General features: G+C 35.5%; 1 pseudogene across 1 annotated transcript; it reads right to left on the bottom strand.

The window, feature by feature from the left end:
* Window positions 1-17,880: 17,880 nt before the first annotated feature.
* Window positions 17,881-18,497, bottom strand: LOC309841084 (MICOS complex subunit MIC26 pseudogene; annotated as a pseudogene). The gene has a single exon. The product of its transcript is annotated as an MICOS complex subunit MIC26 pseudogene (transcript).
* Between the last annotated feature and the right edge of the window lie 3,768 nt (window positions 18,498-22,265).

Genomic DNA, 22,265 nt, shown 5'->3' with positions numbered 1-22,265 from the left:
TTGTTTCAAGTATTTTCAGTGAAGGGAACTAGAATGTATTTTTTAAAGATAAAATGTATCATGATTTTATTTTGGTACTTCCATGAGTTTCAAAGTAAGGATAATAAGATTTTAACTTGAATTCTTTCATCTATATTACCTTTATCCCATAGCAGAAATTACAGTCCTAACTGGAAAAAAAAAAAAAAGAAATTACAGTCCTCAGTGGTGATGCTGGAAATGATGGGATGTCCAACAATTACTCACTTAAATCATTTCCCTAATGCACAGATGCAATTATCAATTATACTACTACAAATAATACAGATTAGTTAAAATAGTTTTAGACCATATTTGCACTCCCCACCCCCGCCCCCCAGGATATATGCTATTAGCCATGTAAACTGGAACTAGTGTTTTAAAGTATCTTGGAATAGTTCATCCAACTGAATACATATTAAGGTTCATTTATTTCATGTTTAATTGAAGGTATTGGTTTATAATTTTGGTATTATGAATATGCTTTGGGGAAGTATTGACACAGTACCAAAGTCAAGTTTTAAAAAGGTATACTCAAGAGAATTCAAGCTTTTTTCCCCCATTCCCTTCATTCTATTCTATCTCTTTTCCTGTGTAACTACTAAAAACAGTAAAGGTCTATTCTTCCACTATTTGTTTTTTAATTTCTCTTGAGTGTACATTTTGGTGTTCAGGAAGATTGCACTTTTGTACTCATGGTTATTTTTATACTAACACCTTTATATAATACTTTGTTCCTTTAAATAAATTTATTTTATTTAGTTATTTTCTGTTGGTTCCCTCCTATTAGCAATATTGGAATAACTAACCACTTCTTCCCACGTATGCTTTCTCAACAAGCATTTGATCTAAAATAATATTATTTTGTACTAGGTTGAAGCTATAAGGCAGTAAAGAAATCTATTCTGCTTTCGTATTTTCTCTTCCTTATCTTTCCAGTTTTGATTGTTGTACTTTACCTCCATTATCAGAACACAAAACTATTATATACTTTATTTTTTCCCTGATAACTATTGTGTAGTTTTAACTTTACATGCTATGCATTTACCTGGAGAATTGTTCTATAGTTTCACAATTGTTGAATTATAGTGTTTACCATAGTGTCTGCATCTCTCCATCTCTCAGAATCTGATTTTTGTTTTACATAGTGTCCAGGATTTATAATTATACTTAGCAAGTAGAAAAATGGGAAAGCATGTCTTCTTTTTCCCAGAAGTCAGATATTTAGGCCTTCAAAAAAGTTTTTATGCTATTTTTTTATTTTGAAAAACCTCAGTCTTACATTAATTTTCAAGTAGAGTACACAGAATTCTTTTATTTATTTATTTATTATTTTACTTGAACTGTTTGATGACAAGAGGCTCTGTTATCCTTAGATACTTTAGTGTTTATTTTTATAGTAAGGACACTGATGCATGAATTCTGAGACTCAACTCAGATTTCAGTGCTTATTCCAATTAATGTTCTTTATAATAATAAGTTTCTGATTCAAAAACCACATGTTATATCTAGTTGTTACAGCTCTTTAGTTCAGCTCAATCTTGAAAGTTTTCTCTGACTTGCACTGCTTTTCATATAAATTAACAATTGTTGTGATCACAGAGTTTATTACATTATTTTATAGGATGATCCTCAATCTGGGTTTTTCTGATGCTAATTCATGATTAGGTTCAGGTGTGTATTTTGGGTAAAAATATTACAAAAGTGACTTTGTCTTCTCTTTCCCTCCATTAGATGACCCATGATTTAAATTTATCACATAACTAACTGATGGTATTTTCTTTGATTGCTTGATAAGGTTGATCTTTGCCAGGCTTTTCCACTGTAAATTACTATTTTCTCTTTGTAATTAATAAATATTTGAGGGGAGGGATATACTTTGAAACTATATAAATACCCTGATCCTCATTAAACTTTCAACATAATTCCTTATTTTTAGTAGTACAGATTCATGGATTCCTGTTTTGTGTAATGGGTTGTAGTTTGTTAATCTCATTGTTTATGTTGATGCCCTAATTATCTGCTTTGATTATTGAGAGCTACTTCAAGTTGGCTTTAACATGTTCTCATCATAATTTAAACATTTTATTACTTTCTAGTGCAATGAGGTATTCTTGGATTATTTTGTACTCTCCTTACTCCAACAGATATTTAGGCCTTCAAAAAAATTTTTATGCTATTTTTTTATTTTGAAAAACCTCAGTCTTACATTAATTTTCAAGTAGAGTACACAGAATTCTTTTATTTATTTAAATAAATAAAAGAAATGGTTGGGATCAACCATTTCTCCAAGGATCCTTGCTTTCTTTTAATGGAGAATGGTATTTAGCAACCAAGATCTGAGTGCTAAGTGTGCTCATTACCTTTGGAATATCACTATCTCTAGCCTGTCTTGGTGAACAGAACTAGGTAATATGTGTATACACATGTGCATATTTACATATATATTTGTTCCTATAACTATCTATATCAAAAACCATAGACTCTTACCAGTGCCTCCAATTCCATCCCAGTACCATAAGATGCACTTTTCCTCCCTTAAGTATTTATAACTCTCTGACACTGAGAAATCAGACAGACCTTATTCTTAATATATTTATTTATTTTGTCATTTTATGCATATATAACCAATATCTCATTATTGCTGCTTCCTCTTCTACCTAATGTGAGCTATTGTTATCTGTCCCTACTTCACATGGGGCTGTGAGGAAGCCCTCTTTTTTCTGTCCATGTTTGAATTCCCCATGCTAAGCCATTTGCCAGACCCTTCACATATATCTTACTCAGGCTCTGAAACCAATACTCTCAGTCTCTAAAACCCTCGGCTGGGCCTCTTTTTTCCCTCCCTATGGATGTCATTTTCACTCTCCTAAGGCTATGACATCTCAATCTAGACCACAGCTTTTTCCTCTTCTTACCACTGTGTAGATGTCTACCTGGCTAGGTTCTACCTAATGCTTTTTGGAGTGAGTTGTTCAGGTAGGGAAGATAAGTTAAAGGAAGAAAAGGAGAAAGTGGAAAAACTGACCGGTCATTTTTAAAAGAAGTGCTTTTTATATTGCTGTCATGCAAATCCTCCTTATTGACATTTGGCATATGCCAGTTTTATGTGGAATACAACCTGTGGATTTTCTGCACATCATTTTGTTAGATATGATGCATTGAATTTTAGAGCTGTAAATATAGTTTTCTGTAAAAAACATTATGTACATCCTGTAAAAAACATTACACTGATATTTGTGTGTGTGTGTGTATGATTTTTTTAAATAAAGCTTGAATATTAAAAACCAATGGTCTTCTAATAGACAAGTATTAACTAGGGAGATATTCTATCATTGCCTGATTAGCAAGTATAATCAAATAGAATAGTAATACTCGTTAATGAAGTGGAACCTTATTCCAAATATATTAGGATGGGTTGATATTAGGAAATCTATTTATTAATCATCATGTTAATAAATCTTAAGAGAAAACTTATATCATCTTAGAGGATGGAAAGACATTTGATAAAATCTATTCTTTACAGAAATCAATTTTTAAAATAGAAATGCATTTATCTCAAACAAAAACCAGCAAGATGATTATTGGTGAAATACTAAAAACATTTCTAATAAACTGAGAATAAGGCAAGGATGCCCATCAACTCCAATTATTAAGCTTTTTCCTCAGGTGATAGGAATGCAATTAGACAAGAAAAAGAAGCAGAATATATTACAATATAAGATGTAATTATTTACAGTTGTTTTAATTATCTTCTTGAAAATCCAAAATAATTAATAAAAAAGACTATGAATAAAAAATAATTCCATAAGGTGTCATAAATTAATATACCAAAATATGTTGCCTTCCTATAGATAAACAAAATCAGTAAGAAAAAGAAAAAAGACCCTGTTTATAAAAGCAACAACAAAAATAAAATTATAGGAGTAAATTTAACAATAAATGTCCGAGAAGAAAAATATATAACACATTACTGGTATTTGCAAAAAATAATTTAAATATATGAGAAAACCTATCTTCTTTTTGCATGGGAATACTCAGTCCCATAAAGATATCATTTTCCTCCTAAATTAATATATAATATATAAAATAGTAACCCCCCCAATATAAACAAGTTATATTTTAAGACCTAACCAAGGTGATTCTGAAACTCATGGGAAAAATAAGAAAAAAATATATTCAAGAAAGACAAGAAAAAGATGAGTTACAGAGGAACAATTTTGCAATTACTATAATTAACACAAGATGGTACTAATGTATGAACAGACTGATCAATGGAATAGAAAAGGGGCTCCAAATGTAGATTCAAATATTAAAGAAATTTAGTGTATATTAGAGATAAATTTAATTTAAGAATTGAGAAAGCATAAATTAATCAGTAACTGGGGATAACTGAGTAATCTTTTTTTTTTTTTTTAAAGATTTTTATTTATTTATTTGATAGAGAGAGATCACAAGTAGGCAGAGAGGCAGGCAGAGAAAGAGGGGGAAGTAGGCTCCCCGCTGAGCAGAGAGCCCGATGTGGGGCTTGATCCCAGGACCCTGAGATCATGACCTGAGCTGAAGGCAGAGGCTTAAACCACTGAGCCACCCAGGCGCCCCATAACTGAGTAATCTTATAGAGAAACATCATTTTCTGCTTCTTACACCTAAATAAGTTCCAGTTTGATCAAATACTAAAATATAAAAAATGAAATCATGAAATTTATAGAAGAAAATTTAAAGGAGTCATATTTTTACTACTGAAATAGAGAAAGCTTTCTTAAACTAAAATTTAAAAAAAATGATAAACCAGATTGCATAAACATTTGAAAAACCATCTCAACAAAACCAAAAGCTTAAATAAAGTCAAAAGGCAACTGATTACCTAAGATATTTCCCATGCATATGAGGTACAAAATGTGGATTTTTAGAATATGTTAAGAAGGCCACAGATACTTAGAGAATGATCAGTAGTGAAATTCTATACCAGCTGTAAAGATTAGGCACAATTCCAAGGAAGCCATTCATATAGAAGTGCATCTTACACACCTGTTCATGGCAGCCCTGATCAACAGTTCCGTGGCAATATGGTTAAAAGACATAAAAAATGATACACAAGGAATAACTGTCTTGGCTCTTAAACATATGGAAAGAAGTTTAAGGTTATTCATTACAAAGAAATGAAAATTGAATCCATAATGGGTTACTGTCTCTTTTGACTTATTTTCTTGGCAAAATCACACATGAAAAAAATTGGTGTAGTGAAGTAGTTATTCTCATAATATTGAGGAAATGTAAATTGGCTCAACTTCTGTGAGGCCAATTTGACAAATATTTGTTAAAAAGTAAAATGTAAATATCCTTTGATTCAACAATTCTATTTCTAGGCATTTATTCCACAAATACACTTACTTATGTTCCAAAGACACCCATCCAAAACATGGATTACAACATTCTGAAATAGCACAGAATGGGAACAACTTAAATGTCTGTCAACAGGGAGGGATCAAGAAATTAATGGCAATACTCTGCCCATTAAAAGGAATACTATTTTGGCACTATAATGGATGAGGCAACTCTGTATGTATTAATATTAAATAAATATCTATCTATCTATCATCTATCAATTCCTATCTACATCTTATTTCCTATCTATATCCTATTTCCTGCCTCTATGTAGGTGGGGGAAAAAAAAGATTTAGAATAGGAAAGTCATCATTCCTGTGTGTTTCTATATTTGTATTCCACATGCTTGCCTATGCATTGAATATCTTTAACAGGGTGTACTAAAAAGTGGAAAGAAACACCAGTTGCCTCTAGAAAAGCTAACTTAATAGCTGAGACAGCAGTAGGAGGGACACATATTTATTTCCTGATATACAGTTTTGTTCCTTTTGCATTTTTCCCCATGCACATATAATATCTATTTTAATTAATTAAATAAAATACAAACAACAAAGGTTTACTTGTGCTGTCTCTATTTCAGTTGCATAATTTTGACGTAAAGATATAGATTGAATACTGCTGAGTGACAGTTGTGAATCAGTATGTGTGTTTACTAAGAATTATCACGTAAATGCAACAAGATTGTCTAGAAAAATCTACCTAAACCCAAATGTGACACCTTGTACACAATAAAGAATATCTTGTAAAATATTTTCAGTGTCTATTAGAAATTAGCATGTAGTGATAGCTCTTTCTAAATGAAATGAGAGTGAAGCAACAAAATTGATTAGCAAAGAAATTTAAATAAAGACAACCAAATTTGCCCTAATGCATAACTACCTGTGGGAGTCCCAAGAATTAGATGGAGATGTGCTCCTAACCCTGTTTCCTCCTGTGTGCATTCAGAACATCTATTAATGAATGTATTTTCCATTTTATTATGTTATAGTTTGTTTATACTGGAATTTATTTTTGTGGATCGAACCTCTGTTCCACCACTTACAACAGGTGTGAACTTAGAGAGTTTTCTCAACCTCATTAAGCTTCAGTTTCTCCATATATAAAATGGTGATAACAACTGTACCTAGCTGTGGAGTAAATCTCTGTAACATCTGGTAGATTTATGTAAACTATGATAAACATGCAAATAACTCTCCCACTCTCTTTCCTTCCTTCTCTTTCCTTATCATTGTCTTTCTTTAGCTTTCTTGTTGCTCCGTTTCCTACGCTCCTTCCTTCTTCCTTCCCATCCTTCTTTCCCCCTTCCTTTCTTTTTCCCTTCTTTTTCTTTCCCCTTTTCTTTTTAGATTTATTTCTCTCTCTCCTTCATTATGTAAGAATATTTTGAAGTAGTTCACAAATCACACGGTATAGCTTTTGTGGACGAATTCATTGCCATGCCCCACAGCAGAATCAGGGGCAAAGCTACCCTCCGACTCATGTTTTGGGTTCCAGAGCCCTATGATCTCACTGCCCCCTCCCTTGAGTCAGTCCTTGTGACACACTGTGGCCCTCTGGCTACTTTTTCCTGCCTTCTCACTTTAGCAACAGTTAGTTCTCTGACCCTTTTGTTTACCGGCAGACAGCATTCCGACGACTGGGTTGCCATTTCAGTTCTGTTACATTTCACAACTGAATCTTCCTGCATTTACCCAGAGCAAGTTCACATGAAAAGGATCATTAGAGTTTGAGGAGGAGCATGTGCCACAGAGAATTGTTAATACTTAAAAGTAAGACATGATCTAATTCTGTCACTTATACTTCAGGAGGTCACTGCCTTATAGCATAGCCAGTTGTATCCACCAACAGTTTTGACACAATTAGAGCCCCAATAACTTTCTCTAAGACTTTTCTTATCCAAAAATATGTCCGACATGACAAAGCTCCTCCTATCTCCCCCAGGACCGGATACAGAACTTGTATTCACTCACATCTCAGCATTCATTTACATAATACTAGGATTAAGCATGCTCAAACCACTCAGCTCAGAAGTTAGGTTCTCTAGAAACCTGTTTCCTCTGAAGCATCAGTCTGTGGAGATCCTTGGTCAGTGTGATTTCTGATGAGGGGATCAGAGGTCGCAAAGGTGATGTATACACTTAGGAGTAGGAAGCAGCTGCCAAAGGAGGAATGCAGGCTCATGCCTTCTGGAGGCAGGAGTACGTTAAGGGCCCTTTGCCTTAGAAGAGGAACAAAGCCATAGGTAATGAGGAAACAATAGTTTTCCAGCTCTGGTGGTGAGATTAGAGAATATAAAACATAAAAATGACTGCATTTTTGGGCAGAATATATTCAGCTGAGTTTTTCTAATTTGGAGAAATTAAAAAAAAATACGTAACATTTTGTGCATCTTTTTGTCTCTTTTATTTAAAACTTTATTTAAAACTATATATATGGTGGGGGCACCTGGGTGGCTCAGTGGGTTAAAGCCTCTGCCTTTGGCTCAGGTCATGATCTCAGGGTCCTGGGATCGAGTCCTGCATCGCGCTCTCTGCTCAGCGGGGAGCCTGCTTCCTCCCCTCTCTCTGCCTGCCTCTCTGCCTGCTTGTGATCTCTGTCTGTCAAATAAATAAATAAAATATTTAAAAAAACTATATAGGGACGCCTGGGTGGCTCAGTTGGTTAAGCAGCTGCCTTCGGCTCCGGTCATGATCCCAGGGTCCTGGGATCAAGTCCCACATCGGGCTCCTTGCTCGGCAGGGAGCCTGCTTCTCCCTCTGCCTCTGCTTGCCTCTCTGTCTGCCTGTGCTCGCTCGCTCTCTCTCCCTCTGTCTCTGAAAAATAAATAAAATCTTAAAAAAAAAAAAAAGATCTGACAGCATTAAAAAAAATAAAATAAAAAAACTATATATATGGTGATAAAATTAATTAGAAGAGTAAATTAAAATGAAAATGAAGTAATGGATTTCTAGACTAAATGTCAGAAATAAACTGGATTATCTGCTATTTTTTTTTTTTTTTGCCCTCAGTTTTCTTGTGACAGAGAATAATGGGTTATAAAGAAATTATTCTTTTAAGAGTGGTAAGAATTCAAGCAGTACCTGATGATACTTTTAATTTCCTTCCTAACAGTTGTTCATCATTGTTTGACCCTGCCATCAGGTGAGTGACTGTATCATCATTTCTTTGAATTAGTTAACTGTCTGCATGCAGTGTTATTTCTGTCAGGAGTCTGACTGCTGTTCATTTCTAAATAGTTCTGTTGTTATTACTTTGGCAATAGATTAATGGTACTAGTAAATAATACCCTGAGCAAAGACATAAAATAATAACCTTCAAGCAATTAAATAATATATCTATTCATGTATTCTTATTTGCTATGTTGAACTCTCTGACTAATGTTTGTCAGAATTATGTCAAATTTTTCATGCTTATCAGACTTTCTGTTTAGATGGTTTAACTTATCCTCAATTCTGTATTTTTTAAAAATCTCTGAAAAGGCTGCTCTTTATCTGAGAGCTGTGCTCTCTCTGACCACACTTCTCTTTGCCAGCTCCTTGTCTGACCCACAGCTGTCACACTGTCGATGTGCTCTGACAAGCTACCTGCTGGCTTGCTCAAAAATGGAGAAACATTCTATCATATTTAACATGTAAGCAATCCATGAGCATATTTTCTTCTCCTTTATATATTAGAGGCATGCCCAACTATACCAGCACCTGATGTAAAAAGCACTCCTTTAATATGTTAGAGATGCTCTATACCATTCCTTCTCTCATCACTCTCAATGGTGGGCAATGGCATGTCATGTGAACTTGTGCAATAGAAGTGACACCAGTGTGTCTTTCCTGCTACCTTATTCCACAGAAATCACTAGATTATACTCCGAAGAAATTGTGTTCTTGAGGGTACAGGAACCACTTCTCAAATTGTGCTTTTGAAAATCTTTGCCCTGCCACCAAAGGAAACACCTGTTGCATTCTCCTCTTTTTTGCCTCTTTGACAGTGACATAGCTAGAAGGCTGTGCAACATCATAGACTAACCCATGTTTCGGGATGAAAGAGATTTGGTTTCTAACCCCAAATTTTCCACTTATTACTGATGTAAGTCACATAACCTTCAGGTTTTCCCATCTGGAAATTGGGAATAATAATACCCATATTATGGGTCCATCGGGTCATTTAATGAGCTAACAGATAGGTGGGTCTGATGGACACAAGGCATAATAGAGACAATTAGTGAGGTAAGGACATCTATGGATTTTTGAAGTAAATTTAGCATCAGTAGAGGACCAGGGTGATTAGTCAGGTAGTGACTTCCTTGTCCATAAGAGAGATGAGGATCTGTCTTAGTCTATTTGAGTGTTGGGGCTGTTAAAATAAAAATCCTATAAACTAGGTAGCTTATAAAAAGCAGAAATTTATTTCTCACAGTTTGGGAGTCTGGGAGTCCATGATCAAGCCACTGACATATCCATTGTTTGATGGAAGTCTGCTTTCTGGTTAAAAGAATATCTCATCACTGTTTCCTCACATGGTGAAAGGGGTAAGGAATCTCTCTAGGTCTCTTTTATGAGGACACTAATCTCATTCACAAGGGCTCCCTTCTCATGACTTAATCACTTCCCAAAGACCTCACTTTCAAATATCATTACATTGGGGATTCGGATTCAACAGATGAATTTTGGAAGAACATGAACATTCAGATCTTAGGAGGACCTCACCTAAGGCAGAGACATAAAAGAGTATAGGATGGCTATGAGATATCCTAAGATGATGACTGAAAAGTATTTGGGTGATTTATTAAATATCATGAAGGAGTAGTGATAACTTTCTTACTTTTATAAAACCCTAACTATTGGTGATTTTAATGAAAGTGAAGAATAAAAGGGATAGCCATTAAAAAAATAAATATAAATATATGTATATAGTTAATTTTAGATGCGTTAAGATTGATTTACCCATAGAATGTAATAGATCCCTAACAAAGTTTTATAAGTGAATGAATAAAATATCTGATTGAAAATTGGGTATGTGGCTCTAAATCTCACATGAGATTTCTGAGCTGGAGAGTTATAATTTAGCAGTCATTACTATCTAGAATGAAGTCAAGTTATGGGAATCAGTGAGACCACCAAGAGGAGCACATTGAGTGGGACAGCAACTTTGTAATTTTTAAATTCCAGAAGTTTTTAATTTCATGTTTCAAGCACCAGCACCCAATATTTAAAACAATTATATTGCTCATTCAAGTTGTTTTTCTGAATGAGTAGTACTCCTAGATGTTAACATACTTTAAGTCAGCACTGTATCAGATATGGTACTCGCATGGTTTCTGTTTACTGGACACCTGACTCCTGTACATAATAATTTAGTGGGCTCCACTGATTTACTATAAATATTTCCTTGCCATCAGTATAATAGAAGCCATAGCGTTGGTAACAGTCTTTCAGAAAACAATAATAATGTTTTTAAATCAAGAAGCAGAATACAATTATAATGTTGAAATGTGAAAATGCATCTTGGAGCTGAATAAATATAGTGTATTTGTACAGCGAAACTAGAAAAATTATTTAACTTATAAGTTTATAAAGGACCCCTTCATAAAATGAAAACTGCATATATTTTACTGCACAGTTAATTCAAGCAAATGTGAATACTGTATAACAGAGAGCTGTTATCAAATTTTAGTGTTTCTTCACTAAAATGATAACCCTTAATGAGAACATTCAAGAGAATAGTCATTGGTTCTGTGGACTTTCTTTTCTTCCTTCTTCCATTGTTCTACACTATGATCATTCTTTTCTGTGTGTGTGATACAATTTTGTCCAGTGCTCTTCCGAGTACAGGGTTTTATTGCTGCCTGTGACTTACATTTAGCTTTTTCTATCTAATAGTGCTGAAGTATTTTTTTTTTTTTACATATTAAGCCTTTATCAGCTGGTTTATTAAAGAGAAGATTTATTATTTTCAGGATTCCACTTTCCTACATGAGTTCCCACAAATGGGAGCATTTATATGCTTTTTATTATAACATTTCAATGGAATGACGGTTTTTGAATTTTTCTAATATAATGACTTAGTTACATGAAATAAAGTCAGAAGTGAATGGTAAGTTAGAAAATATGAACATGTGTTTTCAATTTCTCTTCCAATCTTCTTTAATAAACATCTATTTATGTGCCAAGGTATTTTAACTAGCCATGCTGGTATTTTTTCTATCCTCAGTTTTATCTAAGGCTAATGTCCCTACTCAGAAAGGTGGAGCTCTCTCTTTCAGGACTTAAGTGTCTAGGAAATACGAGTTCTCCCAATTCTCAGTAGATATGAATTAAGGGTATTTCTGACATCAAGGATTTGTAGGGACATCTATATAAAAATACATTGGTGGACTGTTGTGTATGTTAATTATAATGCTTGACTATCCAGGACACTTTGGCTATATCTCTTATTAAGAGAGTTTTTTCAGCTGTGAAGTTAGAGGGAACAGAATCCACAGGACAATCCTCACTTTGTCACCAACTGCAAGTTTGGGATTTCTTCAAACCACACACTGTTTTGATAATTCACTAGAAAGACTCACATAGAGACCTATAACCAATGAAAGCTGTTATAATCACAGATTTTCTACAAGGATAGACTATAGATCAAAATCATCCAAAGGAAGTGATGCATAAGGCAGAGTCCTGGAAAAGTACTAACTGTGGAGCTTCCAGTCACCCGCCCTGTGCAGTCAGGACAGAGTTTCACCTGAGTATTAGACAACTTCATGTCCAATGTCTTTATTACCTGAGTATTAGACACCTTCAAGTCCAATGTCTTTATTACCTGAGTATTAGACACCTTCATGTCCAATGTCTTTATTACCCGAGTATTAGACAACTTCATGTCCAGTGCCTTTATTAGGGTTCCATCATGTAGAATGGTTGACTACCCACATGGCTGACTTGTTAAAGCGCTTTAAGAGGTCAAGCTGTCTGACCCAAAGCACATGCCCTAAGTCAAATGATTGTCATTGCTCAGATATCCCACCCTAAATCATACTGTTGTATTGTTGTCCGCCGAATGCCTTTAGGTGAATATAGATACTGCAGTGGGCATGACATTCCAAGGGTTTAGAGCCTCCCAGAAGCTGTGGGCAAAAGCCAGACCTCTCTTTGGTTAAGGAAAAAATCCTTTACTGCACACACTTCTTCCATTTTCTTTGGCGTCTCCTCCCTTCCTCTGTGTGGAGAGGCTGATATTCCTGTGTCTTGTGTTCTCACTGCTGGAGTGGGGAATAGAATCCAAGCTGGACTTGCCAGAAGCCTCCCTGGGATTTTCTTCTGGACAAAGAGATACAGTCTAGCACGTCACCGTAGTTACCTGTCTGTCATGTGGAGAAAATATGTGTGCAACAGAAGAGACTCGGAAGGAGAAGCAAAGAGAGAGAGAAAAAAGAGATATGAAAATGGAAATGAAATCAGAACCCTATTTGAAGCTCTGATTCAACATGAGGGCACTTCTGGATCAGTTGTGGGTACCCCTGAATCTCTTCGTGTATATATGATTAAATAAAAAGTATGATTAAATTTCATAAGTATATATGATAAAAATATATATGATTAAATTAAATTTCATATGAAAAGAATATTTGCCTCAAATATTTTGAGGTATATTTTCTCACTTGCAACCAAAGGGCCTCTGACTATTACAGAGGTTCAAAACATAAACATCAGTTTTTGTTGGGAAGTAATTTGAACTAGAGAACTCTCTGATAATTGAAGCCCTTAGGTCTGGGTGAAGGGACACACAGGTAATTCCTTTCTATTAAATTCTAATGACCTAATCACAACATAATCCCTAGGGCTTAAGACCCTTTTCCAGACTAAATTCTATGACTTTTGCATTACTTCTCAGCTCAATCCTACATCCTTCACAGGACACACTGCCTGTGCACTACGTTTCTTTAATAAAGCCTTAGAGGAGAGACTGCATCAAAAGCTCCAGAAAGTCTACGTATATCTGACTTGTCATTAGATACTCCTATATCAGCCCTTTCATTAAAAGGTAACTCACAAGAGAGGAAATTTGCTAAACCAGATTTTGGAAACAGAAGTGAAGCTTAAAATAACAATGTTTAATATAAAACGTGTTAAAAGTTAGCGGTGGCTCTGAAAGTACAATCCATGACTCTCTGGTGTTAGGGCTTCAAAAAATAAATTTAACCTATGTTGTAATCATTATCAATGCAGGCAGCGCAGGAACACTGGTTTTAGGAACATAAAGTTGGGCAAGGCCCTGGCAGGACTTATAGGAGTACACGCTCTGCTCTTTCTAACATGTAGTATGCCATCTCACACATGTAGAGTGACCGAAGCTCATAAGGTGGACACAGGCACGTGCATCTCACACAGAGCTCTGATACGTAAGGTCTCATGGCCTTGATTCAGAAATACTTAACAATATTCTCGGACATTTGGGGACAAATATGTAGCTTATATATTCGTCCTTAAAAAGCCAACCATGGGGCACCTGGGAGGTTCAGTGGGTTAAGCCTCTGCCTTCAGCTCAAGTCATGATCTCAGGGTCCGGGGATCAAGCCCCACATCGGGCTTTCTGCTCGGCAGGGAGCCTGCCTCCCTCTCTTTCTCTGCCTGCTTCTCTGCCTACTTGTGATCTCTATCTAAAAGAAAAAAAAAAAAAAGAAAATAAATGAATAAATAAATAAATAAATAAATGAAATAAAAAGTCAACCAAAGTCATCTCCTAATGTCCTTAAAGAATAAAATGAGTAGAGGTGTCTGGGTGACTCAGTCAGTTAAGCACCTGTCTTTGGCTCGGGTCATGATCCCATGATCCCATGATCTTAGCATGGGCTCCTTGCTCAGTGAGGAGCCTGCTTCTCCCTCTGTCTCCTGCTCCCTCTGCTTGTGCTCCCTCTCTTGACAAATAAATACGTAAAATATTTTTTAAAAAAAGAATGAGTAAACTGTAATCTAGACATACAATGAGATGTCATACTGCAATGAATATGATGAATTATAGATACATAAAAGAGTGAATCATAAAACATTATTTTGAATAAAAGAAGTCAGACATAGTATAGTAAATTTTTTATTATTCTACTTGTATAAACTTCAAAAAGCAGGTAAAGTTAAACTATATTGTTTAGGAGTATACAATTCAGTAGTAAAACTATTTAATAAATACAGAGAAATTGAATTCCATAAAATTCGATATCTTGGTACTGCTGGGAAGAAAGGAAAAGATTTTGTTTGAGAAGGAACATGCAGAAGGCTTTTGGATTCCTGTTAATATCCAACTTCTTGACTTAGAAGTTTAGCAGGTATTTATTTTATAGTTCATTAAATTATACTTCTGTGCTTTCAGCATTTTTCTGTACATTTGTAATATTCCAGTTAACAGAGATTTAAAAATTGACTATTACTAATATGGTCCCTGGTCCACGAGAAAGAAGAAGAAAATAACAGAGATCTGCCGTCCCTCATCCCCATGCAGGGCTGAGCCCTGGATTCTGCTTCCAGTGAAAGGAACTTCAGGTGACCAAGGTCTCAGAGAGGAAAAGATGTGAGAGTGTTTCTTGCTGAGAAGGATCTTCTTGTTAATCTCCAGAGGAAGTTTCTTGAGTCTGCCCAGTAACTCTGTCCCCTAGTAGTGTGTGCCCATTATCTACTCTGTTTCCAGGGGACCTGCTCTGAATACCTACCCTCTCACCCCCAGTTCTTTTGGCATAAAACCAGGACTCATTTAGACCCCCTTGGCCAGCACCTCAACCTCTCTCTGTGAGGCTTCTTCCTGGCTGATAGGTCCCCGGTTCCCCTGTGCATCAAAGAAGGTATACCTACTTTCCTTGGCTGAAGTGAAGGTCGGGGCAAATCCCCTCAGTTTGGGTCCTGTATTAAGGCCATTTTTCTGTTTTGCCACTCCACAGTGCTTCTCTCTCCAGGGACAAAGGGAAAACAGAAAACAAAAATCTCCTGCTGTGGCTATTGGAAGTTGTTAGCAAACTCCCCCCACTAGGCCCTTCTGTTTTAAAATTTGGCTAGCAATTCCCCTAGCAACAGAATTAATGACTCCCACCAGAATTTGCTGGGGATACAGCCATGCACACTGAAATGATAATGTAATCTTCCCTCGCCCAAATTTATGAAGAAGAAAATCTAAGACTGTTTCAGTGAGTGAATCTATGGTAGAAATATTCATTGCTTTGTAATTTTTTCAAGTTTGTGTGCAGTTCCAGATATTTTGTTGAATTATTCTATAATTACTTGTTGAAGGAGCACCTTACATAGTAAACATGATATTGATCCCTCTGGGAAAGTAAATGTGGGTAGGTAGGAGCCCTTCTTTTCTCTAAAGAAATATGTGTTATTAGGTGGGGTTAGAGAAGATACAAACAGCAAGAACATAAGTCAAAACAAGAAAGTGGGGACGCCTGGGTGGCTTAGTTGGTTAAGCATCTGCCTTCAGCTCAGGTCATGATCCCAGGGTCCTGGGATGGAGCCTTGCATTGGGCTCCCTGCTCAGCAAAGAACCTCCTTCTCCCTCTCTGCTGCTCCCCAACCCCCGCTTGTGCTCTCTTTCTCTGTCAAATAAATAAATAAAATCTTAAGCAAACAAACAAACAAACAAACAAGAAAGGGATTGAAAGGAGCTATCAAGTTCAAAGGAGTGAAAGATGGCATTAATTTAGAGACAATTGTATAAACATCAAAAAGGAGATGGCGTCAGTGTGGTCTTGAAGAACGAGTGGTTTATTGATCATCAGAGAAGTTTCTACATAGAACAGCACAAGTAAGAGCACAAAAGCAAAAGATATGGGTGGAGTTCATGTTGCCTGGAGTTCAGTATATGAGGGAAGCCTTGGGCAATAGTGAAATCATTGAGAGCAGATCATGAAATGTATTCAGTGTCCAAGTAAAGAGCTCAGTCTTAAGAATGAAACATAGTTTCACTGAATTTTTGAGGTAGGAGATGGTGAATATTGCATCTATATATTGTTAGCATATGGCTTGTTTCTTTATGTCTAATTTTCTGGAATGTAATAGTGATTTGCCTTTCTTTTGTTCTTTTCTTTTTTTTTTTATAAGATTTTTATTTATTTGAGAGAGAGAGAGAGAGAGAGAGAGCGTGCGCAAGCAGGGCAGCTGCAGAGGTAGAGGGAGAAGAAGAAGCAGACTCCCCACAGGACAGGGAGCTTGATTCCAGGTCATGACCTGAGCTGAAGGCAGACACTTACTTAACCAACTGAGCCATCCAGGTGTCCCTGCCTTTCTTCTTTTGTTTAACTACATAATTTATCATCCTATCATATTTATTTTTTCCGTATTTTTTAAGGACACAAATATGTGTGTTCCTAATCCTCTGTTACTTTTGGTTTGCCACCAGATGAAAAACATCGTTACTCTTCAGACTCTTGACTTGGGGAAATATCCTCCAGGCTTATGGTTACTTCTATGTTGTGAAGTTAACATTGAAAAGAGATATTTTCTACTTTTGCCCACCAAAAATAATAATACCTCAGTGGTAACAAGGATACCTAGCATCTAGTTCTAGTTTTATCAGTACCATTCTGTTATAAAAGGAACCAGGCTCCTTGAAAGAGTGGTTGATTCCAGAGCTGAGGTAGGGAAAATCCAAGATAGTTATAGAATTAATGAAAATCTAATCCACACACCTTTAGGATTCAGGAACTCTTGTTTATTCTAGAAGATAGATCCTGTGTTTTGAACTTTTGCTTATAATAATTTTTCCTCCTTATTCTATCTAGAATTTATTTCATTTTATAAATAAAACCCTTTTTATTTTGAAATAACTCAGATTTATGAATTAATTGGAAAAACAGTATAGAGATTCCTATCTACCCAGCTTCTCCTAAGGATAACATCTTCTATAACCACAGCACGATTATCAATACTATTTTCTAAATTACATCCTTTATTTGATACTCACCAGTTTTTAAATTAATGTCATATTTTATGTCTCAAGATTCAATCTAGGATCTCTTATTGCATTTAATAGTTGTATCTCTTTAGTTTCCTCGAATACTTGACAGTTCTTCAGTCTTAACTTTTTTCGACTTGTGAACTTAAGAGTTTTGAAGAGTAGTGATTTATTATTTTGTAGAATGTTCTCCAGTTTGGATTTGCCTGATTTTTTTTTTTTCATAGCTACTAGGCTATGCATTTTTAAGAAGCATTCCACATAAATGATGTAGCTTTCCTACTGCAGTATATTAGCAGTTCCATTTTTTTTTTTAATTTGGAAGTTTAATTATGTACATAAATAGCAACATAAGAACGAGTTCTAAGGCTAGACATTCTCCCTAGGTGAAAGGATTTCTGATTAGTCTACTTGCAGTACAGCATCACCCTAGATAACAAAGAAGCCTCGCATAGTTTATCCTGAAGAAGAATACTTCATTCGGTATGGACTCCTCTGCCATTTTTCTGTAGAAATACTGGTTTACTACATGGAGTTTCGAATGTTTACCTATAACTGATTAAAATGGGCAGAGCATGGAGTATTGTATTTATTTCCAGGTGAATTCTTCACATTTTCTGGCTTTTGAAAGTTCTCCTTCCACAAATCTTCTATGACTATGTATCCTTGTAAATCCCAGTCATATAATTTCTCCCCACTGACCTGAACAAATACGATGGCTTATTGTGGATAATAAAGAGAGGCAGCAAGTCCCATGAAGTCAGGTGGATATACCAGCTTCTTTATTTTTGAGCCTCTAGCCAAAAGAAGTCCAACAATGCCAGGAAAACTGATAACACCAAGTCTTGGAAAAAATCCAGAAGATGTATTTTGGAGATATTCATAGCTGCCTAATCCCCATTGAACCAAGCTCTGCATCTTGGGCTTAGTTTGTGAGTACATTTCCTGACACCAACTTGTATATGGCTCACAATAATGTCGGAGATGTGAAATGCTTTCTTCAAGTGGGGTCCTTGGCTCCTCCACATATTTAGACTGACCCTCAGGAATGGAGCAGAATGAAAGCTCATTAAATTTCACAGAAGCTTTTTAGGTGACACATAGACTTTGAAGGTGAGCAGACTCAGGCTGACCGGCCCCATAGCCCTCTGAATTACGTTGAACATGTTGCTGGCAGAGGTGCCTCGGTGGGGTGACCAGAAGTTCCATATGTTGATAGAACTTACTGCTAGTTATGTCATGTTAATCTAAATCACTTAGTTAAGTTGGTGTCTTCCAGGTTTTTCCATTGTACTGTTACTACTTTTTCCCTTCATAATTAGTAAATATTTGGAAGAAATGCTTTGAAGCTATGCAAATATTTTATTTCTCCTAAAATTTTATCTGTAGATCTTGTTGTTCTAATGGTAATGTTCTTTTCCCCTAAATTACTTATATATTTATTAATTGGAATGCTTCTGTAAGGAAGAGCTGTTCATGCTTCCTCTTCAGTTTATTGCATCAACCATTTATTTATGTCAGTATGGACTTGTGGCTACTGATTTTTCAATCCCAACCCAGTACTATTGCTATTTATGTTTTTTGCTCAAATTTTTCCAATTTTGGCCTGCAAGTGCTCTTACAGGTTGGCTCTTGTGTCCCTTTCAAATATTCTCATCCTCTTCCTACCCCTTTTTTGAGTACTTCCTTACTTCCTAGACCACTAGGATGTTTTACTCATCATGCCTTTTCCCTGCCATGATTCCCTGCCCCAGCTCTGGAATCAACTAGTTCTCTAAGAAGTCTGATTCCTTTGATTAGAAAATAGTACTTACAAACCAAGATCTAAATGCTAGGTGTGCATATTGCTTTTGAGGTATCCTTGTTCTCAACAGAGGTGAGAAATAGTTATATGTGTACTAAGTCACATGCGTGTACTACATGTCTATTTATGTGTCAGTCCTTCTGAATAGATCTTAGAAAATAACCCCCCCACAAAATTTCATGAATTCACACTGATACCTCTAATTCCAGTCTAACAAGCCCAGGCTGGTTCTAGCAATTCACCTTAACTTATTTGTAACTTATTTCCCCCCTATGTAAGAAGCTGACTGTCATTATTTACACTTACTTATTGTTTAACATAGAAAATAGTTTCAGAATTACTAATTCATACTGCTGTGAAAACCAAGTTAATGAGGTGTTTGTATAAAGTTCTTTTTGTCTTTAATTTTATAGTATCCAGTCAAAACAATGATTTTCAAAGTCACTTTAAGCCCTCTCATTTCTTCCCAACCATTTCAGTGGGGTTATTTCATTCATTTGAATCATATAGCTAAATGCATTTGTCATAGTCTGCATTTCATTGTATTGCTCTTCTCAGCCTGGTCGATGTTTTAAAATTTGAATGAGTAAAATTTTAAAGAGTAAAATTTACTCTTTGTGATACACAGTTTTGCGGTCTCTGAAAAATGCACAAAATACCAAGAAGTGGAATTTCATTACCCCCAAAGTTTTCTTTTTCTTTCTTTCTTTTTTTTTTTTTTTTAGATTTTACTTATTTATTTATTTGTCAGAGAGAGAAAGAGAGAGAGTACGCGCACAAGCCTACAGAGCAGCAGGCAGAGGCAGAGAGACAAGCAGGCTCCCTACGGAGCAAGGAGCCCCATGCAGAACTCAATCCCAGTATCCTGGGATCATGACCTGAGCCGAAGGCAGATATTTACTTAACCTACTGAGCCACCCAGGAGTCCCCCAAAAGTTTTCTTTTGATGACATTTTTTAGCCAATTCCTTCCCTATACAACCCCTGATAGCATTTATCAAAGTCTCAGTAGCTTCGCCTTCTCTAAAATTTTATATAAGTAGGATCATACAATATATAAACTTTTGGGTCTGGCTACTTTCTTTTAACAAAATCCATTTAAGATTCATACATGTTGATTTTCAATCAGTTGTTCTTTTCTATTGCTGTGTCCTGTTTCCTTATGTGGGACTGTTTGCTCATCATTTACTTGTTGAAGGCCATGAGGGCTGTTTCCAGGTTTTTGAAATTATGTATAAAGCTGCTATAAATGTTCATAGATAGATTTTTGTGTAAATATATTTTTATTTCCTTTGGGTGCATACCTAGGAATACAATTTTTAGGTTGAACAGTAAGTGTTTGTATGGGTTGTTAAAAAAAAAAAAAAGAAGCTGAACTGTTTTTTGAAATAGCTATACTATTTTGCATTTCTACTGGCGATGAATGATAGTTCCATTTGTTCTGCATCCTAACTGGCACTTGTGTTTTCTATTGTTTTGGTTTTAAATATGGTCATTATAATAGGTAGGTAGTCGTATTCCATTGAGGTTTCAATTTGCATTTCCCTAATGGTAATGATGTAGAGCATCTTTTCATATATGTGTTTACTAACTGTATGTCTTCCATGGTTAATACCTTTATAGGATTTTTGCCCATTTTTATTGGGTTGTTTATTTTCTTATTGTTGAGTTTTGAGAATTCTCTACATATTATTAATATATGTTCTTTATCAGATATGCAGTTTTCAAATACTTTCTGCTAGTCTATGGCTTGCCTTTTTATTCTCTTTTAATGTTCTTCATGGAGCAAACAGTTATAATGACGTACAATTTTTCAGGATTTTTAAAATGGGTTGTGCTTTATAATATCTAAAAATTCTTTGCCAGATTCAAGTTTATGAAGATTTTTTTTTAATATTTCATTTATTTATTTGACAGACAGAGATCACAGATAGGCAGAGAGACAGGCATAGAGAGAGAGGGGGAAGCAGGCTCCCTACTGAGCAGAGAGCCTGATGCCTTGCTTGATCCCAGGACCCTGAGATCATGACCTGAGTGAAGGCAGAGGCTTAACCCACTAAGCCACCCACGCACCCCCATGAAGATTATTTACTAATTTTCTTCTAGAGTTTTATAATTTTAGTTTTTAGGTTTAGTTCTGTGATCTATTTTGACTTATTTTGTATAAAACATTTGGGGGTATGTTTAAGGTTTATTTTTATGCAGATGGGTATGTAATTGTTCTGTTACATTTTTGAAAGGATTATTCTTTTTTTCAGTGATTTGGTTTTGCACCTTTATTTTAAAAAGTCAGTTGGTTATATTTACGTAGGTCTATTTCTGAGCTCCATATTTCAGTTCCATTGTTTTTTTTTTTTTTTTGGTGCTCATTCTTTTGCCACAACACATTGTCTTGTTTACTGTAGCTTTATAGTAAGAAATAATGAGAAACATCTAACTTTATGTCCATTGTCCAAAATATTTTGACTACTCTATTTTCTTTGAATTTCCATATACGTTTTAGCTAGTTGATATCTTCTCAGTCGATCTCTATTTTATCAAGTTGGAAGAGATTGACATCAGTATTGAGTTTTACAATCTAGGAACGGAATACATCTCTCAACTTACTTAAAATTTGTTTTTTAAATTTTCCCTCATGTTTTGTAGTTTTAATAATTTCGAGACTGAAGATGGATTTGATAGATTCAGATCTAAGTATTTTACTTTTAGTAATGTTTTAAGTGGCATTTAAAAATTTTAAATTGTGGAGATTCCTCAAGAAATTAAAAATAGAACTTCTCTATGACCCTGCAATTGCACTCCTGGGTATTTACCCCAAAGATACAGATGTAGTGAAAAGAAGGGCCATCTGTACCCCAATGTTTATAGCAGCACTGGGCACGGTTGCCAAACTGTGCAAAGAACCAAGATGCTCTTCAACGGATGAATGGATAAGGAAGATGTGGTCCATATACACTATGGAGTATTATGCCTCCATCAGAAAGGACAAATACCCAACTTTTGTAGCAACATGGACAGGACTGGAGGAGATTATGCTGAGTGAAGTAAGTCAAGCAGAGAGAGTCAATTATCATATGGTTTCACTTATTTGTGGAGCATAACAAATAACATGGAGGACATGAAGAGTTAGA

This window comes from Mustela nivalis (assembly GCF_964662115.1).
Source record: "Mustela nivalis genome assembly, chromosome: 1".
In the NCBI taxonomy this organism is placed as follows: domain Eukaryota; kingdom Metazoa; phylum Chordata; class Mammalia; order Carnivora; family Mustelidae; genus Mustela; species Mustela nivalis.
The sequence above is the reverse complement of the archived record's forward strand: the minus strand, read 5'-3'. Positions and strand labels throughout refer to the sequence as shown.